Source organism: Neomonachus schauinslandi, chromosome 6 (assembly GCF_002201575.2).
Source record: "Neomonachus schauinslandi chromosome 6, ASM220157v2, whole genome shotgun sequence".
Taxonomy (NCBI): Eukaryota; Metazoa; Chordata; class Mammalia; order Carnivora; family Phocidae; genus Neomonachus; species Neomonachus schauinslandi.
The window spans coordinates 99,600,383-99,625,600 of NC_058408.1; the positions used below are offsets into that span (position 1 = coordinate 99,600,383).

At 57.7% G+C, this 25,218-nt stretch overlaps 1 non-coding gene across 1 annotated transcript; it reads right to left on the bottom strand.

Annotated features, from left to right (window-relative positions):
• Positions 1-3,553: 3,553 nt before the first annotated feature.
• Positions 3,554-3,662, bottom strand: LOC123325199. The gene has a single exon (XR_006540299.1). It is a non-coding gene; the product is annotated as a U6 spliceosomal RNA (small nuclear RNA).
• Positions 3,663-25,218: the final 21,556 nt, after the last annotated feature.

Below are 25,218 nucleotides of genomic sequence, written 5' to 3' on the forward strand. Positions count from 1 at the left end.
AAAAAAAAAAGACAGGTTCTAAAGGAAAGTGTGGGTGGAGACTTGTCTTCTAAGGAGGGGCCCAGGGGAAGGGCAAGGGGTTGCATTGTGCACCTGTCCTTGGCCTGTGTGCCCCTTGCATCCTAGAGCCCTAGAGGCCCTGGTGTCTGAGTTGGCCATTCTGCACTTGGCCCCCGGTGCAGTGATGGAGGACAGCTCTCCCTGTGGTGTGGGCTGCCCCTGGACTGGTGGCCGGACTGGGCTGGACGTGGCTGTAAATCACCCACGGAGCAGAGCTGCCCGTGATGGTTTATGCATCTCAGGCACCTACCCTGCAACTCCGAATGGGCAGTGACATGTCATTCTAATGAGGCTGCAAATGTCCTTGTCAGCCAGTGCCACCTCGCTCACCCCACGCTCCTCCAGGGCCTCTCTCCAGGCTAGGGAGTGGGTACAGAAGGCAGTGGGGCTTCAGGTTCAATCAACCAGACTGGGAAAAGGGGTGGGACTGGCCTGACTTTGGGCACCCCCCCCCACCTCCCATTCTGCCTCCTTCTACTCTTTCGGGCTTCTCTCCCCTCTGGCACCTGATCTCACTGCCCTTGAATATACCGTGCAGATTTCTCTCTCCAGATCTCCACTTACACTGCTCCTGCCACCTGGAACATCTCTCTGTTCCCTCCAACTATCCAGATTCTTCTTTCAAGGCCTAGGTGAAGACTTCTCCCTCCAAGAAGTCTCCTGCAGCCGGCTCAGCTATAATTCTTAGACCTCTGGGGATAGGTGAGCCCCGCTTTGCTTGCTAACTCCAGCGATCAGGCCGGGGGCTGCCCGGAGCACCATTCACAGAAAGACCAGGGAGGCTGCATCCGGGCTCAGCTGGAAAGAGTTGTGGGATCTATTGGAGATGTCTGCCAGGGTCAGGAACTAGAAGACCGCAGGGCTTTATGCTTCCTTTCCCTGCTGAGGCATCTGGGCCGTGAGGCCATTTATTCTAACATTTTCACACGTGGTGACATTCAGCCTCTCTCATTGCTTTGCCTTCTGTCTACCCAGGGGAGACATAGCCTCCTGATGGCTGGCACCTTCCCATGTATCCCCTGTGTCCCTCAGAGTGGTAGGGATGTGTGAAGACTTGACAAACCCCAGTCGGAGAGAGGGACATGAGGAAAATGCTGTCACTTTCTCTAGAGTTGGGAACCTGGGTCACAGGGCTTCCGAACCATCTACAGAGGAGGGCTGTAGGGGACATGACGTGCAGAAGATTTTCCTTGAGGTCCCAGAGGAAGTGAATGCCAGGAAAACCTCTCTAGTAGACTAGAGGTTGCTGGATTGCTGGTGTTTCCTAGACCAGCGGGGCAGGGCCCAGTGACCAGCCTGGCATCAGGCACCCCTAGGCTGCAGCCTTATATCCCCTGGTCCCCACAGAGGCTCCCCTTTTTCTCTTCTGAGGCTCAGAAAGCATTCATTAGTGCATAGCCTCCCACCCGTGAGACCCCATTTTATAGATGGGAAAATGAAGGGTGCTTGGAATTCATGGCTGAACCCCAGGGCCCATCCAGCAGTTTGGGGGTGGCTAGAGGGGCTCTGGCTCCAAACATAAGCTCTCTGTTCAGGCCAGACCCCAGGCTTGTCAAAGAGGCAGTTCTCCCCTTACAGACCCTGAAGAGTCACTTACAGATGGTTAGTTCTGAGTCCCTTGTGATCAGACAGAGAAAATGAGGCCCAGAAAAGACCAGGGCTGGCCCCAGGCCACACAGCTTCTCCTAATGGACAAACTTCCTGACAACCAGGTCCCCTGAGAATCCAGAATAGAGGGTGAGCAGGGCTGCTTGCCTGGGCCTTTGCCAGTGTCCCACACTGCCCAGACCCAAAGACACTGAAGAAAGGGCCCCGGCAGGACTCCTACTATGGTAGCCAGCCTTGGCCCACACTAGTATATGCCTATATTTTCCACCAAGTTAGACATTTTGACTCTCCACCGAAGAAAGACCTTGGCATGGGGAGGTTGTGCATCACAAAGACCAGTGGTGTAGGCCTAGTGCTCAGAAGTTTTCAGCTTGGCCACTGGCGCCCGGGGGCATTTAGCCCTCCTAGCTTCAGTTGCTTTATCCCCCAAATGACGTGGGATCAGGGCATCTCTGCACTCTTGTCCAGCTTCAAATTCTTACTATAGTGTGAATGACTGATAGAGAACTTTTCTTGAAGCCACGTTGACAGGAGGTGGGAAGGAGAGCACAAAGGTGAGAACGGGACCCCAGGGGATGCTACAGATATGAGTCATGATGTGGTCCAGAGAGGAGGTCTGGGGGCCAGGACCCTCAGCCTGCTTCTGAGCCCCCTCCCTGGCTGGCCTTTCTCTTCCTTCTTTTCCTCCTCTGTCTCTCCTCCCTACTTCCTGTTCTGCTGCAGTGGTTCATGCAGTCCTCCCCTCAGCATGGAGCACTGTGAAGAGCTGGTCATTGGCCAGATTTGTATTGGTGGTCTATTGGTTTAATTAATCAGGGGCTGTACACAGTGTCCCCTCCTCCGTGTGAGGTTGGGCAGGGGCTGGGCTGAGCATCCACAGGGCAGCTGGCTGGCATTAAAGACCCAAGGAAGCCGCTGACATCGGGTTCAGCCTGTTTCAGGGACCTGTGGTTCCTGTTCCCTTTGTCCCCTTTGGACTCTATCTGAAGTGACACTGCAGACAACAGACAGCTTCATCAAGCCTGGAGCCTCTGCCAGGGAAAAGGGGGCCCAGAGGACAGCAGGCAGAGGGAGCGCGGCCTCAGTAGCCTGGATCCCACCCTGGCCTCGCCTTCTCGGGCAGATGCCCCACTCGAGCCCCCCCCCCAAGAACTGCCTGGCCTCAAACCAAGTGGTTCTTTCGTCCTCGACAACGGAGCGGGGGTTCCCGAGGCCCGCGGTGTGCTTTCCCGTGCCCACTCTTGCCTGGCATCTCTGGATGCCATCATGGAGAAGGCATTTGTCGCATCTGCAGCAGGGGCAGGAGTGACTTCAGGTGACCAGGGAGAACTGGCCTGGGAGCCAGAAACTTGGGCTCCGTGCCCTCTGAGCCCTAAGGGCTGTGTGGCCCGTTTTCCAGCTGCCCTCTGTGGACGTCAAGTGAGGCCTGGGGTCAGCATTGGCTGAAGTCCCTTCAAGCTCCACGGTTGTCTTTTCTCTCATGCCCGGGAGCTGTCTTTATACCACGGAGCGCTGGGCACTGGCTGGGCGGTTCCCACTGCGGCCGTGGCAGCCAGTTCTCACTCCAGCTCTGTCAAGGGGGCCAGCGCATCGGCACCTTATCGATGAGCCACTCAGAGAGGTTGAGTTACCTGCCTCAGGTCACACAGCTGGTTTGGCAAAGCTTGGTTTGAGGCCAGGCAGTTCTTGGGGGCGGGGGGTGGTGACAATGGGGTTGATGGAGTCCCCCGGATCCCTCCCACCCTACTGTCACATTGGCCCCTCCCAGGTCAGCTACAAGGCACCTCCCGCCCTGCAGAGCCTGCAGCAAGGGTCTGCCTGGGGGTCATGGGGAGGACAGAGATGCTGCAGGCAGTCTTTGGCCTCATCTTTTGTTTTTACGTTTTTAAACGTGGAACACTTCAAGACTCTGTGTGTCATCCCTATGCAGGGGCCACGCTCCTCTTCCCCGCCCTGTTTCAGTGTTGGTGTGTGTGCGGCCGAAGCGAGCACACCCCGTCCTTCGTCCTTCGGAGACGAGGCTGGAGGCCCCAGGATGGCGGCGCCGAGTGGGCTGCACTTCCCATAGGGAGCCAGGAGCCTGGGTGGAGGGCTGCAGGGTGTCCTCTTGGCAGGAGTGAGGCTGGGTGCGGGGCAAATGCCTTGGTGGCTCGGAGCCTGACGGTAGCGGCAGGGTCTTCGAGGCCCATTGTCCAGATGAGAACACTGAGGCCCAGGGTCGCACAGTCTCCTGGGGGGCTCCCTGGGAGAGCCTGGCCTGGCCTTCTGCTGATCCTCCCCCAACTTACACCCCTTGCCGCCTGGACCAGGGTGGCCGCCGAGGGGGTGCAGGGGACAGGCAGGAGCGGGGACCGGCCCCACAAGCTGGTGTCAGCAGCGTCTGTCTCATGAGTTCACAGCTGCTGGGAACATCTGCTCAGTCTCCCACTTCGACACCAGCTGCTTGCCTGCCCCGCCCGCTCAGTCCACGGCTTTTCTCCGTTCCTTGGTGTCTCTGTTCTTCCTCCCTCCCCTCTCATTCTTTGGGTCTCTCAGAATTGGTCATCTCTGCCCCATCCACTGGGGGGTGCCAGCCCTCCAGTGCCCAGGACCCGGGGGAGGTTTGACAGGCAAGCGGGACAGGCTGGGCTGGGGGACCGCACCCCGGGGGGGATGGGGGTTCCCCGGTTGATCACTCTGAGCTTCCAACTCCTCATCTATAAGATGGGGATAACAGCGCTCGCCTCGGAGGGCCATCGTGAGGGGCTTGCTTCTGCCCCGCTGCCCCACCGATGAGGCAGCCCTGCCAAGCTGTCCCTGCAGAGCGCCATCCACCTCTGGTGTGTCACGGTCGTTAACAAGGAGGGCTAACGGCTGGGGGTTCTGGTGCCACTGCTCAGCCCTCGGAGCCTCAGTGTGCACATCTGTGAAATAGGAAGAATAAGGCCTCCTTCCTGGGCTTGATGAGAGGGCTCCCATAAAGCTCTCACTGCGGGGCCCCACAGACATCAGAAGGGCCCAATGAATGGGGCTGACTATTCTCGTTGAGCCTGCCAGTGTTGGGGGGCTTACCCCCTCCAAGACGGGTAGCCAGGGTGCCTATTCTAGATGACACCTGGGCGTGTGGACCAGGAGTCATTGCCTCTGCCTGCTGGTCGAGTCCCTCTTTCTCCTTCCAGAAGCCTCCCCCAGCTGCCCACGCTGTTGACATCTTCCTCAAGCCTCCTGTGGCGTGATCGGCTGGGCCACGCCTGGCACCTGTTTCCTGCTGGTTTACTCATTCTCTCACACCTGGGGTGTTGCAAAAGCCTCCCAAGTGCTTGTCCTGCCCTCCCTGGCCCTCTCCACTCCACTCGTGAACTTTTTATCTAGAGGGATTAAAAAAAACCTCTTTATTGGGGTATTTCTTAGTATAAAGCTCTCAAATCTTAAGTGTGCATGGCTCGATGGATTTCTCCATGTGTAGACTGTGTAAATGCCTCATCGATCAAGATACAGCACACTCCAATAGCCCAGGCCCTTTTCCAGTCAATAATCTCCCAGAGGCAACCGCTCTTCAGACCTTAATCCCCCAAATTAGTTGCATCTACCCCTGAGCTTATTCAAATGCACCCACACAGCACACAGGCATTTCTGTCTGCCTCCTTCCATTCCACCTTATGGCTGTGAGGTCCATCCCACACTTACAGGCCTTGCAATTTGTTCTTTTTCATCGCCGTGTAGTATTTCACTGACGGGATGGGCCCTCACTTACATATGCACCCCACAATCCCTGGGCTGTAGAGCGGTTCTCAGTTCCTGGCTTGCATGGAAAAAGCTATGATGAACGTTTCTGTTCACATCTTTGGCGGTCATTTTGCTTTCGTTTCTCTTGGGCAAATTCTTGTGACTGGCATTTGCCAGATCACAACCCAGGCATGTGTTTAGTTTCCGTAAATCCTGCCAAGCCATTTCCCAAGCGGTTAATTAACACTCCCACTAGCAGCGTGTGTGAGTTCTGGTAGCTCCGCATTCTTGTCGGCTCAGGGAGTGAGCATTCTTTTTTAATTTTAGCCATCGTGGTGGGAGTATGATGGGATCCCAGTGTGGTTGTAATTTGCATTTCCCCCCCGCGAGTGGTGGCGTTGGGGACTTTTCACATGCTCACTGGACAGCTGGACTCGGGCTCACTGAATAGCGCCTGTTCCAGGCCTTGGCCAGTGCTTTTTTTTTTTTTTTTATTAGGCTGGGGTTTTTTCTTGATTTGGAGATATTTTTTTCTTTTTTCTTTCTTTCTTCTTCTTTTTTTTTAAGATTTTATTTATTTATTTGACAGAGAGAGACATAGCGAGAGAAGGAACACAAGCAGGGGGAGTGGGAGAGGGTTGATGGGGAAGAGAACCCTCGTCTTAGGGACAGACCCGGGTCTAGTGCTGACCTGCCACCATGTACTGTGTGCTCTCGGGTAACTCCCTCACCCTCTATGCCTCAGTTTCTTCTTCTGTGAAATGGAGAGAATAAATCTTCCTTTGCCCACGCCTCACCAGGGGGTTATGAGATGTTGGGGGAGCGTGCGTGTGACAGAACACAGGGCCGATGCACAGAGAAGCCAGTTTTGCCCCGGGCGAGCCCCTGCTTGGGAGGGAGGTGTCAGGCACCCCTGGCCCATTGTGCCTGTGTGAGAATGGAGGGGGCCCCGGGAGGGGCACTGAGCGCGCTCTGAGCGGGGGAGAAGCATGTCCCAGTCCGAGAAGCCTGGCTGAATACTAGCATCTCAGTCCGGGTGGTGGCTAAATGTCCTTTTCTGAGTGTTCAAACTATTTCATAATTTACCTTATTTTTCAAATTGAAAAAGAAAAGCCAGATTGGGCTCTCCCGATGCTCTGGGCTGCTTGCGAGGAGCCACCCTCCCGCTGCTCCTTCAGGCACCACACGTGGATCAGGACGGCCTGCATGGGCTGTCGTGGGCACGTGTGGGACTCGTCTCTGACAAAGGAGGACACACGCCCTGTGTCCAGCTCCGCACACTCCGTCGGATGGCAGCCGGCTGAGGACAGGTGTTTGAGGGGTGGAGGGAGAGTGACCCAGGGCCTGGGGCTCTGCCGGGACGGGGTGCCAGGCCTGCAAAGGGGGCAGAGGCAGGAAGTGACAAAGGCAAGCTCAACTGACTTCCCGAGGCCAGAGTGGGGCCCCACGGCCCTCATTTGTACAGGTGGGGAGACAGAGGCCAGAGAGGACTTGGTCAAAGTCATGCGGGCAATTCTTGGGGCCGGGTCCCTCCCGCTGACATCACTTCCGACTTGCCCCCCCCCCAAGCTTGCCGGGGATCAGGATACATTTTTCTGGCTTCCCCTCAGACTTTGAAATCCTGAAACTGCCTCGTCAACCCCCAGGCTTGGGCCGACCTCTGTGTCTTGGACCTGGGCTCCCCAGGACTGAGATCCTCTGAGTCCTGGGATGACCCCAGAAGAGCTCAGGTCCAGTGGGTAGCTCTGGGAGCTGGCGTGGGCTCACAGGCTCGTGGAGGTAATTCTGGGCATCTCTTCCCATCTCTGAGTCAGTAACCAGGGCTGCTGGCCTGCAGAGGCCTTGGTGGGAGTGTTTGTATCACGGAAATTGGTTAATGCCCGAGGCAGGGTTTTCCCTGGCCACTGAGGGAGGCACGTTTCCCAGCGCGCCACTGCACCCCGGCCCCCCGCTCCCGCCCCCTTCATCCCCAACCACAGCAGCTCCACTTCATCGGTTTCATACTTTGGACTCTGGGTGAGATTTCATTTGAAGGAGAACTCTCCTGCTTTATAAATTTTTGAAAAATTCTTCTTTTTAAAAAAGAGTTTATTTATTTATTTGAGAGAGAGAGAGAACAAGCGCTAGAGCACAAGCGGGGGGAGGGGAGAGGGAGAAGCAGGCTCCCCGTTGAGCAGGGAGCCGGACTCGGGGCTCGATCCCAGGACTCTGGGATCATGACCTGAACCAAAGGCAGCCGCTTAACTGACTGAGCGACCCAGGAACCCTGAAAAATTATTCTTTTGGACCAATTTATTTGTTGTCATCTATCCTGGGTGTGCCAAGGAAACCTATGTGTCAGGGACTAACCTGGCCTAACTTGTGTGCTCTGAACTGACCTCTGAGTCCTGGGCTATCCTGGGCTAACAGGTGTTCCAAACCAACGCAAGTGTTTGGGGATATCGTGTGTCCCTGGATTAGTGTGTGGGCCTGGGCTGACCTGTGAGCTAGTTCTAGGCTAGCCTGGGCTAAGCTACATGTTCAGAGATAAGTTGTAGACCCTGGGCTACCCTCGGCACCTGTTCCAAGCTAATCTGCAAGACCTGGGGGAGTGCTCCCTCTTCCTCTCCTAGAGACAAGGACCAGCAACAGAGCTCCAGTCCTGGTGCCCTCGTAGATCTTCAATGGTGGGAAACTTGTCCTCAGTTTTCCTTCTGCTGGACACAACCAGTGCCCAAAAGCTTGGAGTTCCTTCAGGAGCAGGTGCCTGGGACGGCCTCAGGAGTCCAGAGCCAGCCTCCTCCTGAGCCTGTGGGAGTGGAGGAAGACGCAACTGGCTCTTGCCCGGGTCGGGCGGGGCTGGGCTGGGCAGGTGAGGGACAATGGGGTCATTGTGGGTTCTGGGGAGGAGGTCAGACATTAGGAGGACTCCCTGTCCTTCCTGATTCTTCCTGTTGAAGGAAGACAGGGACCTCAAGTAAGTCTTGGCTTCACCCCCGGCCTCATCAAGAACCCCCCTCAAGAAAGCCTGGCATTCGTGCACAGCTCTGCGTCTGCCAACGTCACCCCCGTCCACCCATGGTTTGGCGGAAGGAGGATCATCCACCCAGTTGGCGGGTGGGGCCGCTGAGGCTCACAGGATCCCCGAGACTCCGAGTCCCCTGTCAGAATCCCTGTCTGGGAGCCTCCCCTCTGCCCTCGGTCCATCCCCTGCTCCGCCCCCCCCCCGGAGGCGCTGCAGCAAGAGCATCTCCCCCACTGCTCCCAGCCCCTGGTAACCCCAATCTGCCCCAGACCAAGAGCCTGGGTTCTTGGGATCCGCTCGGCCTGCTGGGGAGAGTTTTCCCTGTCCCGTGTGCCCCGTGGGTGCAGCCATGCCATGCTAGACGGATGCAGCGACAAGGACATCACTGCCCCCATCCCCACGGGGGAAGGCCACTGCTACCCACACCCCGAATTAGGTATGCTCCTCAGCTCTCTTCCCCATCCGGCCACATGTGTCCCTCCCACCTCCCTCCACCCCTGACAGTCAAACCCGACTCACTCCATCCATCTTTCTACCCCTATTTCCTGAGCCCTTCTTGAAGATGGGTGCTGCACAGCCCTGCTTCGCTCTTGCCACTCCCTCTACGTACAGGACTCTCTCCTGTCCCCTCCTCCAGGGAGCCTTCCCTGACTCCCCACTCCCAGACCCCTTGAAAAGAGCTCCCTTTCTCCCTGGGCACTCTTGTGGCAACCCCAGGTCCTTCCTCTGTGTGGGTGGGCCTGGGAGCACCCCCAGGCAGCAGGACAGCTGAGGTCCTTCGGTCCAGCCCCTGGGAAGGCCATCAAGGCCACAGCAGAGGCCCTTCCCCTGGGTTGTCTGGGCTGCTTGGGGCTGGCACAGGGGCTCCACACTCACCAAGTGTGCGGGACAGGGAGGCACCTGGGGACTCTCGGAGGCAGGCTCTCTGAGCCTTGGTGTTACAGGTGGACTTCCAGACCTTTGTCACCAGCCTGACATAATGTTCCTGTGTCTGGTGTCTCACTAACCCCTCACTGCTCTGTTTGGCCTGAATCAGGGGTGGGTGGGCAATCATGTATGGAGGGGTCCATGAATAAAACCCTGAGTGCCTCCAAGGCCCACAAGGCCAGGACGGTCTCATCCCGGCTGGGCCCCCGGTCTCAGCGCACACCACCCGCCCCCACCTCTGGGCCTCCTTCCTCCCACCTCTGCCTCCCTCCCAGTGCTTCGCTCTCCCTGCATCATTTCCCTCCACCTCCCGACCCTCCTTTCTCTTCGTCCACGTAACACAGACCCATCTTTGAGAACACAGATTTAATGCCCCTCCTCAGGGAAGCCTTTTCTGTGCCTCAGACCACGTGGGTTCCACCTGCTCTTTGCCTTGTGCCCCCCTCGCCCCGCCCACTTTTGCTTTGTAGCAATGATCTTGATTGCAGCGAAATAATAGCGTGTCTCACTGGCTGCTAACTATCTGCCTCCAGCACCATCATCCTATCCCCTGCCCTCGCCCTGTGGAAGCTTCACGACAGCGGGGGCCTTGCCCGTCCTTGAATGAATGAATGAATGAATGAATGGGAGCCAAGACTGCAGGGGACGAGGAAGTGAGGAGGCCAGCCAGGGGGCCTGTGCAGTGGTCCTGGTGCGCCCAGGAGGCTGTCCTTGGCCGAGTGCCCTGTGCGGTGGGCATGCGCGGCTGGCCTCCTTGGGTGGAGGGGGGTGAGAAGTGGTCAGACTTCAGGCTGATATTGGAAGCAGCACCAACAGGCTTTGTGGGCAGAGTGGATGTGGGGTGTATGCAAGAGAAATCTGGCCTAACTGGAGAGGTGGAGGTGCCACTGGGATGGGAAAGGCTGAGGGTGAGCGGCTTTCTGAGGGAGGTCTGTTGGGCTCCTAGGGGAGGGCTCCCAGGAGGTGGATGGTGCACAGTGTGAGTCTGGAGTTCAGGCGAGAGGCATTTTGGAGTCGTTAGTGGATGGAACTTGAAGGTGTGGAATTAGATGAGCCTATTAAGGGCATGAGGGGCCCATGGGCTTTAGAAAGTTAGGGCCATGTGGAGGTGGGGAACAGCCTCAGGGCAGACGAAGGGCAGGGGGCACAGCAGCCTCAGAGATGAGGGGCCCGGAGAGAAGGAGGCAGAGGAGGGCTGGGGAAGTTTCCAGGAGGCGGAACACAGGAGGATTTAGAAGGCAGAGAAAAAGTCAGGGAAGCGAAGTTTGGGCTGGTTGAAGAGACTCTGAACATCAGCGCAGAGAAGTGTTGTTTTATTGCATCGAAAACAGGGAGCTACTGAGGAAGGCTGGTGAGCTGGAGATGCCTATGGTAGGGCGGGCCTTGGGGACCCACTTAGTGGCTGTGAATAGGAGAGGGGGTGCCTGGAGGTGGAGACCAGGCTACACCCATGGGAGGGTCTGGATATGAGTTGAGGTTCTGGGTGACCTTCAGTTTCCTTTTCTGTCAAGTGCATAATAACCCTAACCTTGCATAAGGAGGCTGTTTTGTGAGGGCGTTTGTTCTAACCCTAACCCATTGTCCCTGGGGCGCGGCAGCCTGCCGTTCTGACACTGGCAGCTAGGTGGCAGCCAGCCCCCAGCAGCCCCACCTGTAGCCTGGCCCGGGCCCGCAGGCTTTCCTGGGGAGGGTACCAGGCTTGGCACTGCCACCTCTCAGCCTGCAGTTTCTCGGTGGAATCTTCTCTCCTTACCCGCTCACCAACCAGAGGCTTCCGGGGCCTCGGGGCCCAGGAGGGAGGCCATGAATGAGAAATTCACCATGCACACCGCCTGGGTGGGGGCCTCTCTCCGGAGCAGCCCTTTGCCAGGCCCGGGGCCCGGGGGACACTCTGTGTAGGGCTGCCATATGGAGCAACTACATACAGTATTGGGGACAAAATTTTGCTAAAAATTATTTGTAATTAATCTAAAATTCACATTTATCTGGCAACCCTGAGCCCGTGGCCTTGGCCCTCATGGGTGACATGGCCCGTGGTCACGCACACATCTGCGCTGAGCAGAGCCTGCCAGGGCTGAGAGCTTCAGGGAGGGAGCTGTGGCACCAGGAGACCAAACCCAGCTTCAGCTCACAGTCCCCTCCTCTGCGTGCTGCTCTTTTCTGTGTCCACCTGTCCATCCAGCCATTCACACATCCATCCACCTACCTGTCTATCCACCCATTCATCCATCCATGCACGCACCCAGCCACCCAGCCAGCTGTCTTTCTCACTCCCTGTGGACTGGCTAGTCTCAGAGGGTGTACAGACCACTGGTCACTGTCGTCATGTTCTCCTGGGCTCTATTGCTGTCCTTCCAGGTCCAGTCCGCTCGGCTTCTCTCTGGAGCCTCGGCAGAGCCTGGTGGCAGAGCAGAAAAGAGCCCATGGCTCCTGCCTGCTTTGAAGGCCCTGCTTTCCATGGTGCATTCGGGCTGGACACGTACACCCCACCGTCCCCTCCCTGGACCAGGAGTGTGTCCCCAAGAGTGTCGGCAATTGCACTTTACCAGGTAGTCGTGTGTGTGAGTGGAACTGGGAAGGGCAGGGAAGGGGAAGCGGGGTGGGGCTGGGGGGGCTGGCACTGTGGGCAGGATCCAGAGAGAAGGGCCTTCCCAGTGGAGATACTACCCATTTCTCCTCACCTCCTCAGGGAACGTGGGGCTTAGGACCCTGAAGGCCAGCTCGGGGATGCCTCTCAGAGACCAGCTGGACCCATCTCTTGCTCCCCGGATGTGAGATTGGAAACTGAGTCCCAGAGAGGTCCAGCGAGTGACCTAAGGACACACAGTGTCCCACTCCCTGTCTGAACGGATCCTCCTGCATCCTCCAGGTTCTGATCTATGTTAGCTCTTGGGCTCCGTGAGCCACCTTCTATCCCCCAGGGGTCCCTCGCAGCCCTACATGGGGCCCTCTGCAGGGACACGGCCCCTTCGTCTGTCCCCTCCACCTGGAAGAAGATTCATGACACAGGTGAGTTAGTTTAAAGTAACCTGCAGTCTTTTTATCACCTTGATGGCTACAATGGATTTTGTTTCAGGGAGTATCCATGAGACTTTAATTAAATCAGGAACTCGGCCCCGCCAGCTTCCCTGCTGCTTATCAGCTTCTTAAGGCCGTGATTCATTACCCAGGATTATTTTTTTTCCTCCCTGAAATAATCTTTAAAGGCCTTCTATCAGGGAGATTAAAGCCATAAGTCATACACGCCCACGTGGATGCTTTGTTTGCTCTGCACATGGGTGCTGTCGAGCCACCTAGAGGACGGGTCCCCCGGCCTGGCTCCCCGGCTGGACTTGTGGGTGCTAGGGTAGCCTGGGTGGCTGGGGAGGGATGACCAGGAGCTCAGCGTCAGGCTTCGCTTTCACCATTGCCCCTCGAGGTCCTGGTTAGAAGAGCTGGTCCCGTAGTCAGCCTCTGCTCTCACCAAAAATATACAAACATAACAGGACAGAAAGAGGGACCCAGCAACTCTCTCAGCCTGCTACCCCATTCCTTGCCTTTTCCTCTCGTTCTGCCTTCTTTGCTTTATGATCTTTCTCCTTGCTTCATTTAATAAACATTCGTTGGCCCCTGCTCTGGGTCTCTCTGTTCCGGGTGCCGGGCAGAGCAAGACAGACGGGATGCCCATTAAGGGACACAGAGTGTAAGTATAGTGAGGGATGATACCACATTTGTCTCTCACCCTCCTCCAAGTCTCTATATCTTTGTCCCCACTGCCACCCCACCCCCTGTCTTTCTATGTCTCTGTCTCTCAAATAGAGAAGCAAGAGGCTAGACCACTCCCTGGAGGTAATGGCCTTTGGGCTCATTTTGAATTGTTCAGTGTGACTCTCCCCTGGACCAGTTTCCTAGGGGGTGGGGAGGGGCAGGCTCTGTCCAGGTCCCCAGACCCTTGAGGATTAGTGAAGTTCATGCTTCAGCACTTCACGGGGACAAAGGCCACCAGGGTCATGGAGGGAGGAGGGTAGCTTACCTGGAGGAGGCGGTGATGGAGACTCAGGTCGGGCTGCAGAGAGCTTGGGCCTGGAGCACAGCCTGCCCTGCTCTGGTTTCAAAAGGAGCCGGAGTGGATCCTAAGCCACAGGTCTCCAGTGCCTGCCTCGTCTCTTTGCTGGGGTGAAATGCGAGGTGCTAAGGTTTAGCTCTTGACGCCTTCCCCCAACCTGGTCCTTGTCCACTGCCAAGTTCAGTAAGTTGCTAGTGACCCATGCGTCCGTGGCTCTGGAGATGTCCGTGTATTTGTGCTGTGTTGCTCTGAGTCTCAGATGCTGGCTCCTGAGTGTGGCTTCTGTGTGCCCTGGAGGCAGGCAGTGGGTGTAGCCGGGACGGTCGCATGGGGCGGCCCAGGTAAGTCTAAAGGGGGACTCCCAGTCCCACGGCACCGGCTGGATGGTGAGGCCAGGAGCAGCAGCTGGTGCCCGTGACCTGATTTGCATAAACTGGTCTGCAAGGAGAATGCGTCTGTGGTTGTGGGTGGTCAGAGACGGGCCCAGGGGGTCCGGGAGCCGGAAACCTGGGATGACACTTGGCCCCTGCCCCCCGCACGGGGCGTGCAGCTGACTCTGCACCCCAGCACATGACTTCCTTTCCTTTTCTTGAATGTGTCTGTTCTCTTCCACGTCCTGGCCACTTCCTGCACAGGTGGTTCGTCTGCCTCCGTCCACCTCCGTGTCACCCGCACTCCTCTGGCTCAGCTGTGCCACGCCCCCGATGAGGCCAGGTCCCCGTTCAACGCCCTTCTAGTACCAGGCACTCCTCTAGAGCCCTGGGCACGGCTGCAGCCCACTGGTGTGGGGACGAGTCCCCACAGGGCAGGACTGCCGGCATGGCTGGGCCCCTCTGCCTGGCACAGAGCCAGCGGTGGGCCACACTGAAGGGACTCTGGGGACATGGGGCTCCCACGGGGAGTATGGCCCAGACCTGGAGAGAGAGACATCCCTGAGCCCACTTCTGCCCAGAACACAGAGGGTCTCTGTGATGCAGCAGACCAGGCTGTGGGGTCTGGGAAGGGATCCTGTCTCATGAGGCCGCAGGAGGGGACTGGGCCCGAGCGCACGGGAGAGCCCCTCCTCCTTGCCGGCTTCCCGGACCTTCCCGGGGCGGGACGGTGGCTGCAGTTAGGCAGGAGGCTGACACCACTGTCACCTCCTTTACACCTTAGCCTGGCCAGCCCAGCGGACACTGATGTTTATATTGATCTGTGTCACACACGATGACTTCATCTTCTGAGACAAACTCAGAACTACATGCAGAGCCTTTCAAATCCAGGCCACCTTGATTTTCTCTAACATCTGCTCCCGATGTGTGTGTGTTGGGGGGCACCCAGCTGCCCCGAAGCCCAGAACTTCAGCAGAAGTGATTGAGTTTCAGGGGCTCTGGGACGACCTGTGGTTCATCCAGGAGTAGGGGGGTGAAGGCCGATGAGGGAGAGGCGATTAGCTTGTGATCTCTGAGAGGGTAAAGGTCTTCCCTTAAAATAATAGCTCCTGTTGACGGAGCGCTCAGCGTGCCCTCTGTGGGAAGTGCTTGGACGGGGCTCCCGAGCCTTCGAACAGCCTTAGGGGGGAGCTGTCACTGTCCCACTTTCCAGATGAGGGAGCAGAGGACCAGGTGCTGCGTTCCTTCCTTCGGTCATTCATTCGCTGGATCCCGCGCTCATCAGACTCTCTCCCGTGGGCCTACTGGGTGTTGCGCACTGTGCTCACTCCGCAGCAGATGACAAGGATGCTGCTGTTGATCCGTGTCGGGCTCGCCTTCCTGCCCGCGGCCTGACTTTACTCAGCGACCCCAGAAGGGAAATGTTTTATCTTTACCCCCTTTTGGCTGCTGACGGTCTCTGCCCCGCGAGTATTCCTGGGCCAGGAATTGGGCCCCGGCAGAAGCTTCCTTGGCTTGGGACGGGCGGCAGGACAGCTGAAGACAACAGGCTTCCAGCCGAGAGGGCAAAGTATTTTTTCTTTTGGAAGCGTGGACCGCGGCAGGCGTGGTGTGCCATCCTCGTGCAGGCCGTGCCAGCTTCTCTGCCTGCCCCACGTCAGCGTGTGTGCTGCCCAAGCGGGCGCTGAGAGTGCCGAGCTTCGGAGTCACCATGTTGACCTTGGCACCTCAACTGCTCTGAGCCTCAGTCTCCTCATCCGTGCGATGGGGTTGATGAGAGCTCCTCCTGCATGTGGCTTTTGTAGAGGTTAGAGATGGCGTGTGTCAAGCCCTGGACACAGGGCCTTCACAGGTAAGAGGGACGGGGAGGAGGAGGAAGAATGGGGGGACATGACACCCTTTCTCCAGAAGACAAGCTAAGCAGTGCGGGAACATGTCCCTGACGCTGTGGCACCACCAGTTAGGGGTGTCCATCATATCACCTCCTTGAGCCTCACTTCCTCCTCAGTGAGACAGGCCAGGCCGAGCCACCAACTGTTCACCTTTGCAGGGTCTCTCCGCGCCTCCAACAACATCACACGGATGCGGAAGCTCCCTGCAAAGTTCTCGGAATTGCCCAAACTGGAGGATGCTTGGCTTTTCCAGCCCTACTACCAATTTACTCTGTTTTACCTCTCCAGTGATAAATAAGAAACTCTGGCCGGGGAAAGCGTCCCCCTGCAATGATTCATCCCCTCTCTGGGAGGTCCCTGTGGCCTCCAGCTGCGCCATTCCATCTGCACACCGCATGTCTGGCCCCCTCTGCTCCAAGGACCGGGTCTTTGGCTGTCCTGTGTTCTTTGGGACCCCGGAATCCAGTATGATGTCCCCTAGAAGGCACAGCTCAACCAGCTGGCTGAGTGACTGCTCTAACCTCAGAGCTTTTGTCAAATGGTGGGGGTTGTCAGGAGGGTCCGATGGGAGGGTCCGATGGGAAGGTGTCTGTACGTGGTGGCTGGCATGTAACACACAATGGTGCTTAGGGAATATCACCCCCCTTCTTCATTGCTCAGGCCCTTCTTGAATATCAACTGCCTCATCTACAGGACAAGGGGGTTGGAACTTGAAAGGATGGCAAAGCATGGGGCCATATTTGGGGCTACCTCACATGGTCTAAGGCCAATGGCATACATCACTAATCAACTGGAAGCAGCCTCAGAATCCTTCTTAACCCAGGATCCAGGGAACCTCAACCAGTCAGTTCATGGATTGCTTGAACTTCTAAGGGCTAGAATAGTCTTGACGTGGGAAGGCTCAAAGAGTCTAGATGGGGAGAGGATCTAAAGCTTGCTGTATGAGAAGAAGAGGAAGAGGAAGAGGAAGAGAATCCTTCTATGTGCATAAGCCTGGTTGTTTCCAGTGCATCCTCACCCAGAGAGTGCCCAGTGATGCAGGAGTGCCTGCCTGGCAGAGAGATGCAAGTCAGGGGCTAGAAACCCCAGGCCTTGGGTTCTGCCCCCATGACCTTTCCTCAAACCTTGGCCTCAGACAGGCTTCAATATGCATCATCACCACCATCCTTTACTAGGGGCCTAACTCTGGGCCAGCCCCCAAGTCAGGCACATGCATCTGTGATATTGATCCTCACAGCCACCTGTTCCCCCATTCTACATACAGGAAGGCAGAGGCTGAGACGCCATGACTCGGTGCCCAAGGCTGCACAGCCAGACAGGAGCCCAGCTGGGAGGGGCCCCATTGGCTCCTGCTGGATTTACCCAGGCCATTAGCCAGGTCCTTGACATCAAATGAATTCTGTAATTTGTAAACGCAGCTGAGTGGCTTTTTACAGAGGAATGTCGGGAAGTGAGAGAAACTAGCTTTGATAGATTTACGGAGCAGTTGAATGCCAGCCTCCTGCCCCCTCCTGCTTTCTCCAGGAGCCACACGCGACCAGAGAGAAGGCCCGAGAAGGCTTTTGTGGCTGACGGCCAGGCCTTTCATCGGCTTTTACAAGACAGGTTTATGATGTGGAGGAGATGGGGATGCAGGGCAGGAGGGAGAGGGCTGCCTCTGTCTAGATCTCAGGCAGGAGTGTGACAGACTAACAGGTGAAGCCTGGGGGAGGACAGCCCTGTCCCCTCCCCTGGGGGCTGCATGCCCACCCTGCCCATGCGTGGGCCCCCAGGGCTGGGGGCCTGTGAGGGCAGAGCCAGACGGATGACCATACTGGTCCCCACTATCCTGCCTCCATCCCTGCCTCCCAATATTGTGTTTTCCGTACGGTGGCCAGAGCGAGCATTTTCCCACAGACCAGGTCCCACGGCTCCCAAAGGCTCCCATTGCACTTAGGGTGCCCTCCCCACCCAGCCCTGCTCTCCAAGCTGCGGATTTGCTTCCCTCTTTGGAGCTCTCTTTTCCCCCTTCACCTGGTTCAGGATGACACGGCGCCCAGACACGGCTCAGGTGCCCATTCCTGTGAAAGCCTCACAGCACCCCCAGGCCTCCTCTCATTTCCTAAACCCCGATTTGTGGTGCTGTGTTCTGTGTGCAGGACACCGGCAACCCTGGTGAGGTCAGGAACAGTATTTGTCCCATTGGGTGGCATATCCCCAGCATCCAGGACAGGGCTGGCATGCAGTAGGTGCTCAATTAATGTGTGAGATTGCAGGGGGGAGCAGCTGGAAGTGAGGGCCCTGAGAGGGCGTGAGCTGGGGAGGGGCATGAGGACAGCATGGTGGGAGTGGGGTGATGAGGTAGACCCCACTGTCTGCTGTCTGCTCATCATCAGCACATCAAGGCCGGATGAAGCAAGAGGGCCTAGAAATCTCTCACCAGAGAAGATGTGCCCAAGATGCCCCAGGGGGTGTGATCACAGCTTTCAAGTGTCTGAAGGGCAAGGACCTAGAAGAAGGCACGTGTCTTCTGGGTGTTCTCAGGAGTGGAAGGAAGGCGGGGGGAAAGGGGACGGAGAGGGGGAGAAGCCACAGGAAGGCAGCCATCAGCCTGCTGGAAGAAGAACTTTCTGGCACTTGGAGATGTTCCATAACAAATGAAGTTACCTAATGTGGTGGTAAACTCCTGGGAGCTGGGGGCATTCAAGCAGAGGTGGGTGAGGATGAGCTGAGAGGTGGGGCGGTTAAGCTGATGGCCTCTACAACTCTTCCCCACCCTCCAGCCTGGCCCCACAATCCATGGACGCACTGGGAGATGTCCCCTGTTGGTTAGAGTAGGGGGACCAACTGTCCGATTTGCCTGGGACTACAGGGTTTCCAGGGATGTGGGACTTTCAGTGCTAAAACCTAGAAAGTCCTGGGCACACTGGGACAGGAGTGTCTTGGGGATCCCCCCCCCCGCAAGCTAACATGGCTCTGGTCCTCACAGTGAACACCAAGGCTGGAAGAAATGGTCTGGACCACCTCCTTTCCTGGCATTGTAAGCCCAACTAGCTGGGAAGGGCAGACGTGGAACACTCTCCACCAGGAATTCTCCATGATGTTAGGCCAGGCCAGCTAGAGGCCCTGGCCACTTGTTCCCTTCTCTGGGCCTCTCTTCCTCTTTCTCTAAGATGGACATGGGGGTAGATGGGTGACTGGAGACATTGCACCCATGGTTATCCATCATCCCCTGACATAGAAGCATCAGCCTCTGCTTTCTCCCCCTGGCCAGAGATTAACTTCTGGACTTTTAGCTTCCTTCTTGCTGCACATGGGGATAGTGGGGGAGAGGGGTGACGCCGAGGGGGCAGGGAACGAGAGCCTCCCTCTTTCTCTGGTGGGCACGGGGCAGAAGGCCCAGGGGCCTGCCCTCGGCCAGCTTCCTGCATGTGGCCTGCCCCAGCTGTCTATCAGGCTGTCCCCTGCCAGGTCCCTGGCAGTGCTCGGCCACCCCCTGCTTCCTCGGGCCCTGGCTTCAAGCCTTGGAAGGAGGAGGTAGAGAGGGCTGGTGAGGGGGGAGGCCCAGGTGTGAGCCTGTCAGTGCAAGGCTGCTCTTCACAGCGAGAGGGCAGACTGAGCGTGAAGCCCAGAGCGGCCCTTTCAGGCATCAGTCCTCAGGGCGGCAGGCCTGGGGTCCCAGGGCGCACCGTAGCTGGGCCCAGGGTGCTGCTGCCGCTCAGCAGGGCTGGGGGACGTGGGGCAGATGGTCCGAGGAAGGGGCCGCACCAACCTAGGAGCCAGGCAGCTCAGGCCCCGTGCTGACCTCGGCACGGACCTTGGGCCAACCACTGCCCCTCTCGGGGCCTTGGTGTCCTCCCCGGCCACTGTTCCTTCCTGTCATCTGCTGTGCGGCTCAAACACCTCGGGTGAACACGAAAACTCTTCCGCAGGACTAGTTCTTGCTCAGCTCACCAGGGGGCTGAATCCCCAGTTTGCTCTTTGCAGGGCACAGCCTGAGCAATAGACCCATTCCCTCACGGTTTCCACGCCCAAGTGTGCACACGCGCACCCACATTCAGACACCCACACCTACCTTCACCCCTCCATATGCACAGCCTCAGGCACGCACACACAGCTTCACACACCCATACTCGCCTCCATTTACACACACACACACACACACACACACAGCTTCACACATGCCCACACCCGCCTTCATGCCCCCCATGCTTTCACACCATCATGCACACACACAAATACCCCTGCCCCCTGAGACCTTGGGGAGCAGGCGGCTGGGGAGGCAGATCAGCCGGGCACACGTGCCCTATAGGAGAGGAGTCTGAGCGGACCCCTCCAGCCCAGGCCCCCGGCACCATCTCATCCCAGCAGCCCTGCATGGCTCTGGAAGGTCGCTGGGCCCCGCTCCCCCTTACAGCCTAGTTCCAGGCAGCGGCTGGGCACTCCAGCTCCACATCCCTGACACTGAGCTTCAGGCCTCTTTAAGATGCAGGAGGAAACCAGGCGGGGAGGGAGTGGGGGTGACTGGCCCAAGGTCGTGCAGAAACCAGGAAGGAAACCAGATCTCCCCAGAGAGGCTGTGAGATGTGCTCAAAACATCGAGCCTCCATCGGGAGCCGGCATCTGTGCCTGCCCTGCCCGGCCATCTCCACCCCTGGCCTCAGCGACCCTCCCTGGGCCTTGGTTTCCTCCTTAGTCTGCAATGGAGGCCGGTCAGGCCATGCCTCTCAGTCTTTTTCCTGCCTTGACACCTCCAAGAGATCCTCAGCCTCACCCCCAGCTGTGACAGGGCCCCTGGGGACAGGGAACCTGAATTCAGAGCCATAGCAAGTAATCCTTACGTGTCCCCCGAGAGGGGACGTGACCTTGTAACAGTCCTTGTACTGAATGGTCCTCCCCGCCCCCATGCCCCTGTCTGGTGTTCTCAGGTTGTCTGTCTCCTCTGCTCTCTTTCCCCACAAAGGGGCCCCAGGACTGTTCAGACGGCCCTCGGTCAGTAGAAGGAATCAGCCCCCCGGGAGCTCAGATGCCCTGAGCCTCCCCGTGTTAAGGACCCTGACACAAAAACGTTGCCTAGGAGCCTGCGGGGGGGGGGGAAGGGCTTCCATCCGCCTGGGGCTGTAGAACATTTAGTCATGAAGGCCAGAAGTTCATCCAAGCGGTTCCCTGGCAGGAAAGTCGGGTGGAGCCAGGGGCCAGCAGCTCTGGGCTGCTTCTCTCAGTGGTCTCTCCGTCCTCCTCCCCTCCCGCATTTCCCAGGACAGCCTCTCCCTCTGCTTGCCTGTTTGTCCTCCTTGTTCTGGGTGCTAGCTCCAGTTCACCATATCCTCACCCCAAATCCCAAGGAGCCCTAACTGATGGTCTCTGCCCCACTGGGCCGACCGCAGGTGCCAGGTCACGTGAGCTGCTCCAGGCTGCCCATGGAGGGCCATGTTTTACCCTGTAACTACAAGGGGACATGGGTATGGCAGGCACCCTGAGTGACATGGGGACATTGCACCACACTTTCTGGAAGACAGGAGTCGGGGCTTGATCTTAAGGAGAAGGAGGGCTTCAGAAAGTGGTGAAAGCCCTGTTCACAGCTCAGCGGGTGCTATAAGGTAGACTGGGGACCGCCTGCCCGGAGGGTCTTTGAAAGCAGGCATGAGTCAGGGCCAGTGTGGGGTGAGGAGGGGTGGGTTGAGGGTGCAAATCCACTGAAGGTCTGCATGGCAGGGGTGGAGTGGGAGACTGAGCAGCCTACTGGGACAAGAGTCCCTCGAGAGTTGGAGGACTGGAATAGGGCTGTGCATCATAAACGCGAAGAGAGATGGCCTGCAGCATCAGCCGCTGTACGGGGGGGCCCAGGGTAACAGTCGGGAGGCTGAAGAGCCTGCTCAGAGCACATGTATGTGGGCATGGCCTGATAGCAGGGGTGAGGAGCGAGAGAAAAGTCAGCTGTGGAGATTCCAGGCATAGACCTCTTGGGAGCCCCGTCCCTGAGTGCTTTGTCCACTTGAGATGCAGAGTGGGTGAGGTTGCTTCCTGCCTGGCTCTCCTGGGGAGACAGGAGCAGGCACCAACGGTGAGAGCAGGACTGCCAGAGCGGCAGGGCAAGCTCACGCTGCTGTGACAGGTGACATCTGTCAGCTCTGCTCACACCATGGCCAGAGGGACTACACCCAGGCACGGACATCGGTAAACTGCCGTGTGTCCCCCTGGGAGGAGTGCGGGTGCCTGGGCCACAAAACCCAGGCCAGAGGCAGGATGACTGAAGGAATTCTGACCTTGAACTTGGAGGGAAAGTGATGGCTGTTCTTAAACATCTGAGGGTCTGTCCCACAGAAGAGGAATTCTGCTTGCTCTGGGTGACTCCTGAAGGCAGAGTTAGCTCCAGAAAAGGGGATTTTCAACTGAAACGGAGAAGTTTCTAGGTCAGCACTTTCCTGTGCTGGAGGCACGCGGACAGGTTCGAGAGTGCCATCAGTGACAGGACTGCAAGCAAAGGACATGTCCTGCTCATCCAAAGTACCATGCCTGTACGTGGTCCAAGGGACGCCCAAGACAGGCATGCCATGAGCCCTGCTCTTGGAGGCTGATGGTAGTGTGCGGGGAACTTGACTCAGACAGAACACACAGAGGGAACCATGGCAAAGGAGTCTCACTCATGTCTTTTCCACCTTTCTGGAAGCACTCGGGCCCGGGGAAGGCTGCCCTGCAGCAGTGAGGCTGTCTTGTGGACCGTACGCAGCCTGTCCTTGGAGGAATGCAGCTGGGACCGGATAACCTTGGGCAGGGATGCTGGAAAAGGGATTCCAGTTTCGGGCACGAGGAGGGGGTTGGATGTGAACAGATGACCTCTGCGGTCCCTTCGAGTCCAGAGTTCCTTGGCAGGGAAAAACAGCCGCAGAACTCTGAGCGGTGCACAAGGTTACTGAGGACGGAACAGAGATCCCAATATAGCTGGCGGGAGGAAGGCGGCAGCGGGCGAGGGGAAAATAGGTCCCCCGAACAAATGAGGTGGGGCACGAAATTAACGAGGCTGGAAAGGGCTGAGCTCAGGGACTCATTTTTAAAAACTGTCTCTTAGCAAGAAAAATTAGGGAAAGAAATGTGGGCAATGGAGATGTAATGGGGGTTGTGACTGCGTCTATCGACCGCCAGCCAACTGGCCCGAGAGAGGGGCCTCCTGGACAGAGAGGAAGAGATGCAGAGCAGTAGGTCCGGGGTGACCCCTGCATGTGTGCAGGCCAGAGAGGAGCTGGTGATGGAATGTGGGTGATAACATCCTGTCCACCCTGCCAGTTGCCCTGCATGCCAGCTCTTCAGCTGGGCCATTCTGTCCCCCATTCTGCCCTCAGGCACTGTACTCGGACTTGCTTATCTAACTACTCCTCACCTCCACTCACACTGTTCTCTTCACTTGGCATAATGCTTTCCTCCTGTCCAATGGGGTGTTTGTCCTAGATGACATCCGAGTGTTCCTCTTCTCAGCCACTCTATAACCCCTTGAGTGGTGGGTATTGGGGCTGCCGGAGTCACCCTTGGTGACTGGTTGACTTTATCCTTGTCTCTTTGGGAAGAATAGATGCTGGTGCCTGGGTGCCTTGGGGCCTTGCCCACCCTGCTCTGCCCCAGGGCAGTTGGCCTGGAGTTTCCTGGGGATAGAGGCTGTTGGATTCCTTTTTGGTCTGCCTGGCCCCTGGTCTGACACTACAGGCAGAGGGCATGCTGGGTGGTTGGATGGATAGATGGATGGATGGGCGGATGGATGGATGGGTGGGTAGGCAGGTGGGCATGTGAGTGGGTGGATGGATGTGTGTGTAGATGGATGGATGGATGGGTGAGTAGATGGAGGGATGGTGGATGGTTGGATGGATGAATGGGTAGGTGGATGGATGGGTGGGTGAATGGATGGGTGATGCGCGGTTGGGTGGGTGGAGGGATCTCTTCTCTCTGACCACCTGTGTGCCATCTGACAAAGGGCATAGTTAGCTGCATTAGAATGATTCTATCTTTCACTGGGTACGGAGGGAGGAGGAAGAGTTCGAGGAGGAGACAGGGAAGATTATAAGGGACCAGAGAGGAGCAATCAGATACTTCCTGCTAACACCTGAGCTACTAGGTCCTTAAAGAAGAAGAAGGCACGCTTCCTGCCTCCTCCCAGAGCACGACCCCTTGGCTCTCACCACTGGGCCTCTTCCAGGAGGTAACAGCTCTAGGAGCAGGGATCAGGAAGGGGAATCGGCAGGTGAGGCTCTCAGCCAGGGCTTCCTCAAATCATGCGTTGGGGAGTGGCTCAGAGAGTCCATCCGGGGTCAGGAGAGGTGGTAGGGGTCTGTGATTTGAATTTATTGGCTCCTGGGCTCCTGCTTATGGGTGGAGACTGCTGCCACCAGCCCTGAGGAGTGGCCCATGAAGCCCTTGGGAAATAAAATACTCTCAAGGTCCCACTACCCTGCTCTGGAGGCTCCAGCAGCCCGCAAAGCCCCAAAGCTCCATCGCCCCTCACTGTGGTGGCCCTGGGTCCTGGTGTGCCACAGCTCAGGGTTGAGCTGAGCCCCTCCAGGTACTAGCCTCCCACCCCAGCCCAGGCTCTGGAGGGAGGGGAGAGAGCTGGAGCTCAGGATCTGGGGTGTAAGACCTCAAATGAATCCTCAACCATGGGGGACCTGGCTGCAACCAGCCTACATTTCCTGGGGCCTCTGGGATGCTGAATTTGGGAAAGCTCATGCCTGCTGCCCACTCTGGAAAACCCTAGGGTCGTGGTCTAAGCCCTGAGAGTCCCGGACTCTGTCCCTGCCCCCCCAAGCCAGATCCTCTGGTCCTTCCCTCCTGGTATAGGTGGGGTCTGGAGGCTCAGAGAGAAGAGGGGAATCATCCAAGTTCACACAGCACAGGAGGGGGGCAGAAAGGGAAAACAGAGCCCCCATTAACCTGAGCTTTTTCAAGGCAGTGCTGTGTCTTTCCTGGGACAGCCCCCAGTTCTCTGAAACCTCATCGCTCCCCCCTTCAGGCCATCCTGACAAGCCACTCGCTTCTCCAGGTGTAGGAGGGCTGGAGTGGGGCTTGGTTAGGGGGATGCGGAGCTGAACTGTTTCAATGGCCAGCAGCCCCCGGGCTTGGTCAGCTGGGCAGGTGGCGAATGTAGGACAGACAGCTCTCTGCTCCCCTGGATTGGGCCTCCGAAAATTCAGTCCCTGGAAACCCCTGCTATATCCTCCTACCTACCTCGGATGTGGATGTGGAGGGGTTGGAAAAGGCCCCTAGAGGCTGCCTGGATCTGACCAGGGTGATGCCCAGGAGCCCAGACTGCCCCAACCTCTGTGCTGTGGGCCTGGGCGGGAGTGTCCCCCTGCTCCCTTACTGAGCCCTGCCAGCTGGGCCCCCTCCTCCCAGCCCGCCCTATGACCCTGCCCAGGTGACAGCATCCGGAAAGAGGTACAACCAGCTGGACTCCTCAGCAGCTGTGTCCGGGAAGCAGGGAGGCAGGGAGGCAGGGGTAGGGAGGCAGGAGGCAGGGAGGCAGGGAGGCAGGGAGGCAGGAGGCAGGGAGGCAGGAGGCAGGGAGGCAGGAGGCAGGGAGGCAGGGAGGCAGGAGGCAGGGAGGCAGGGAGACAGGAGGCAGGAGGCAGGGAGGCAGGAGGC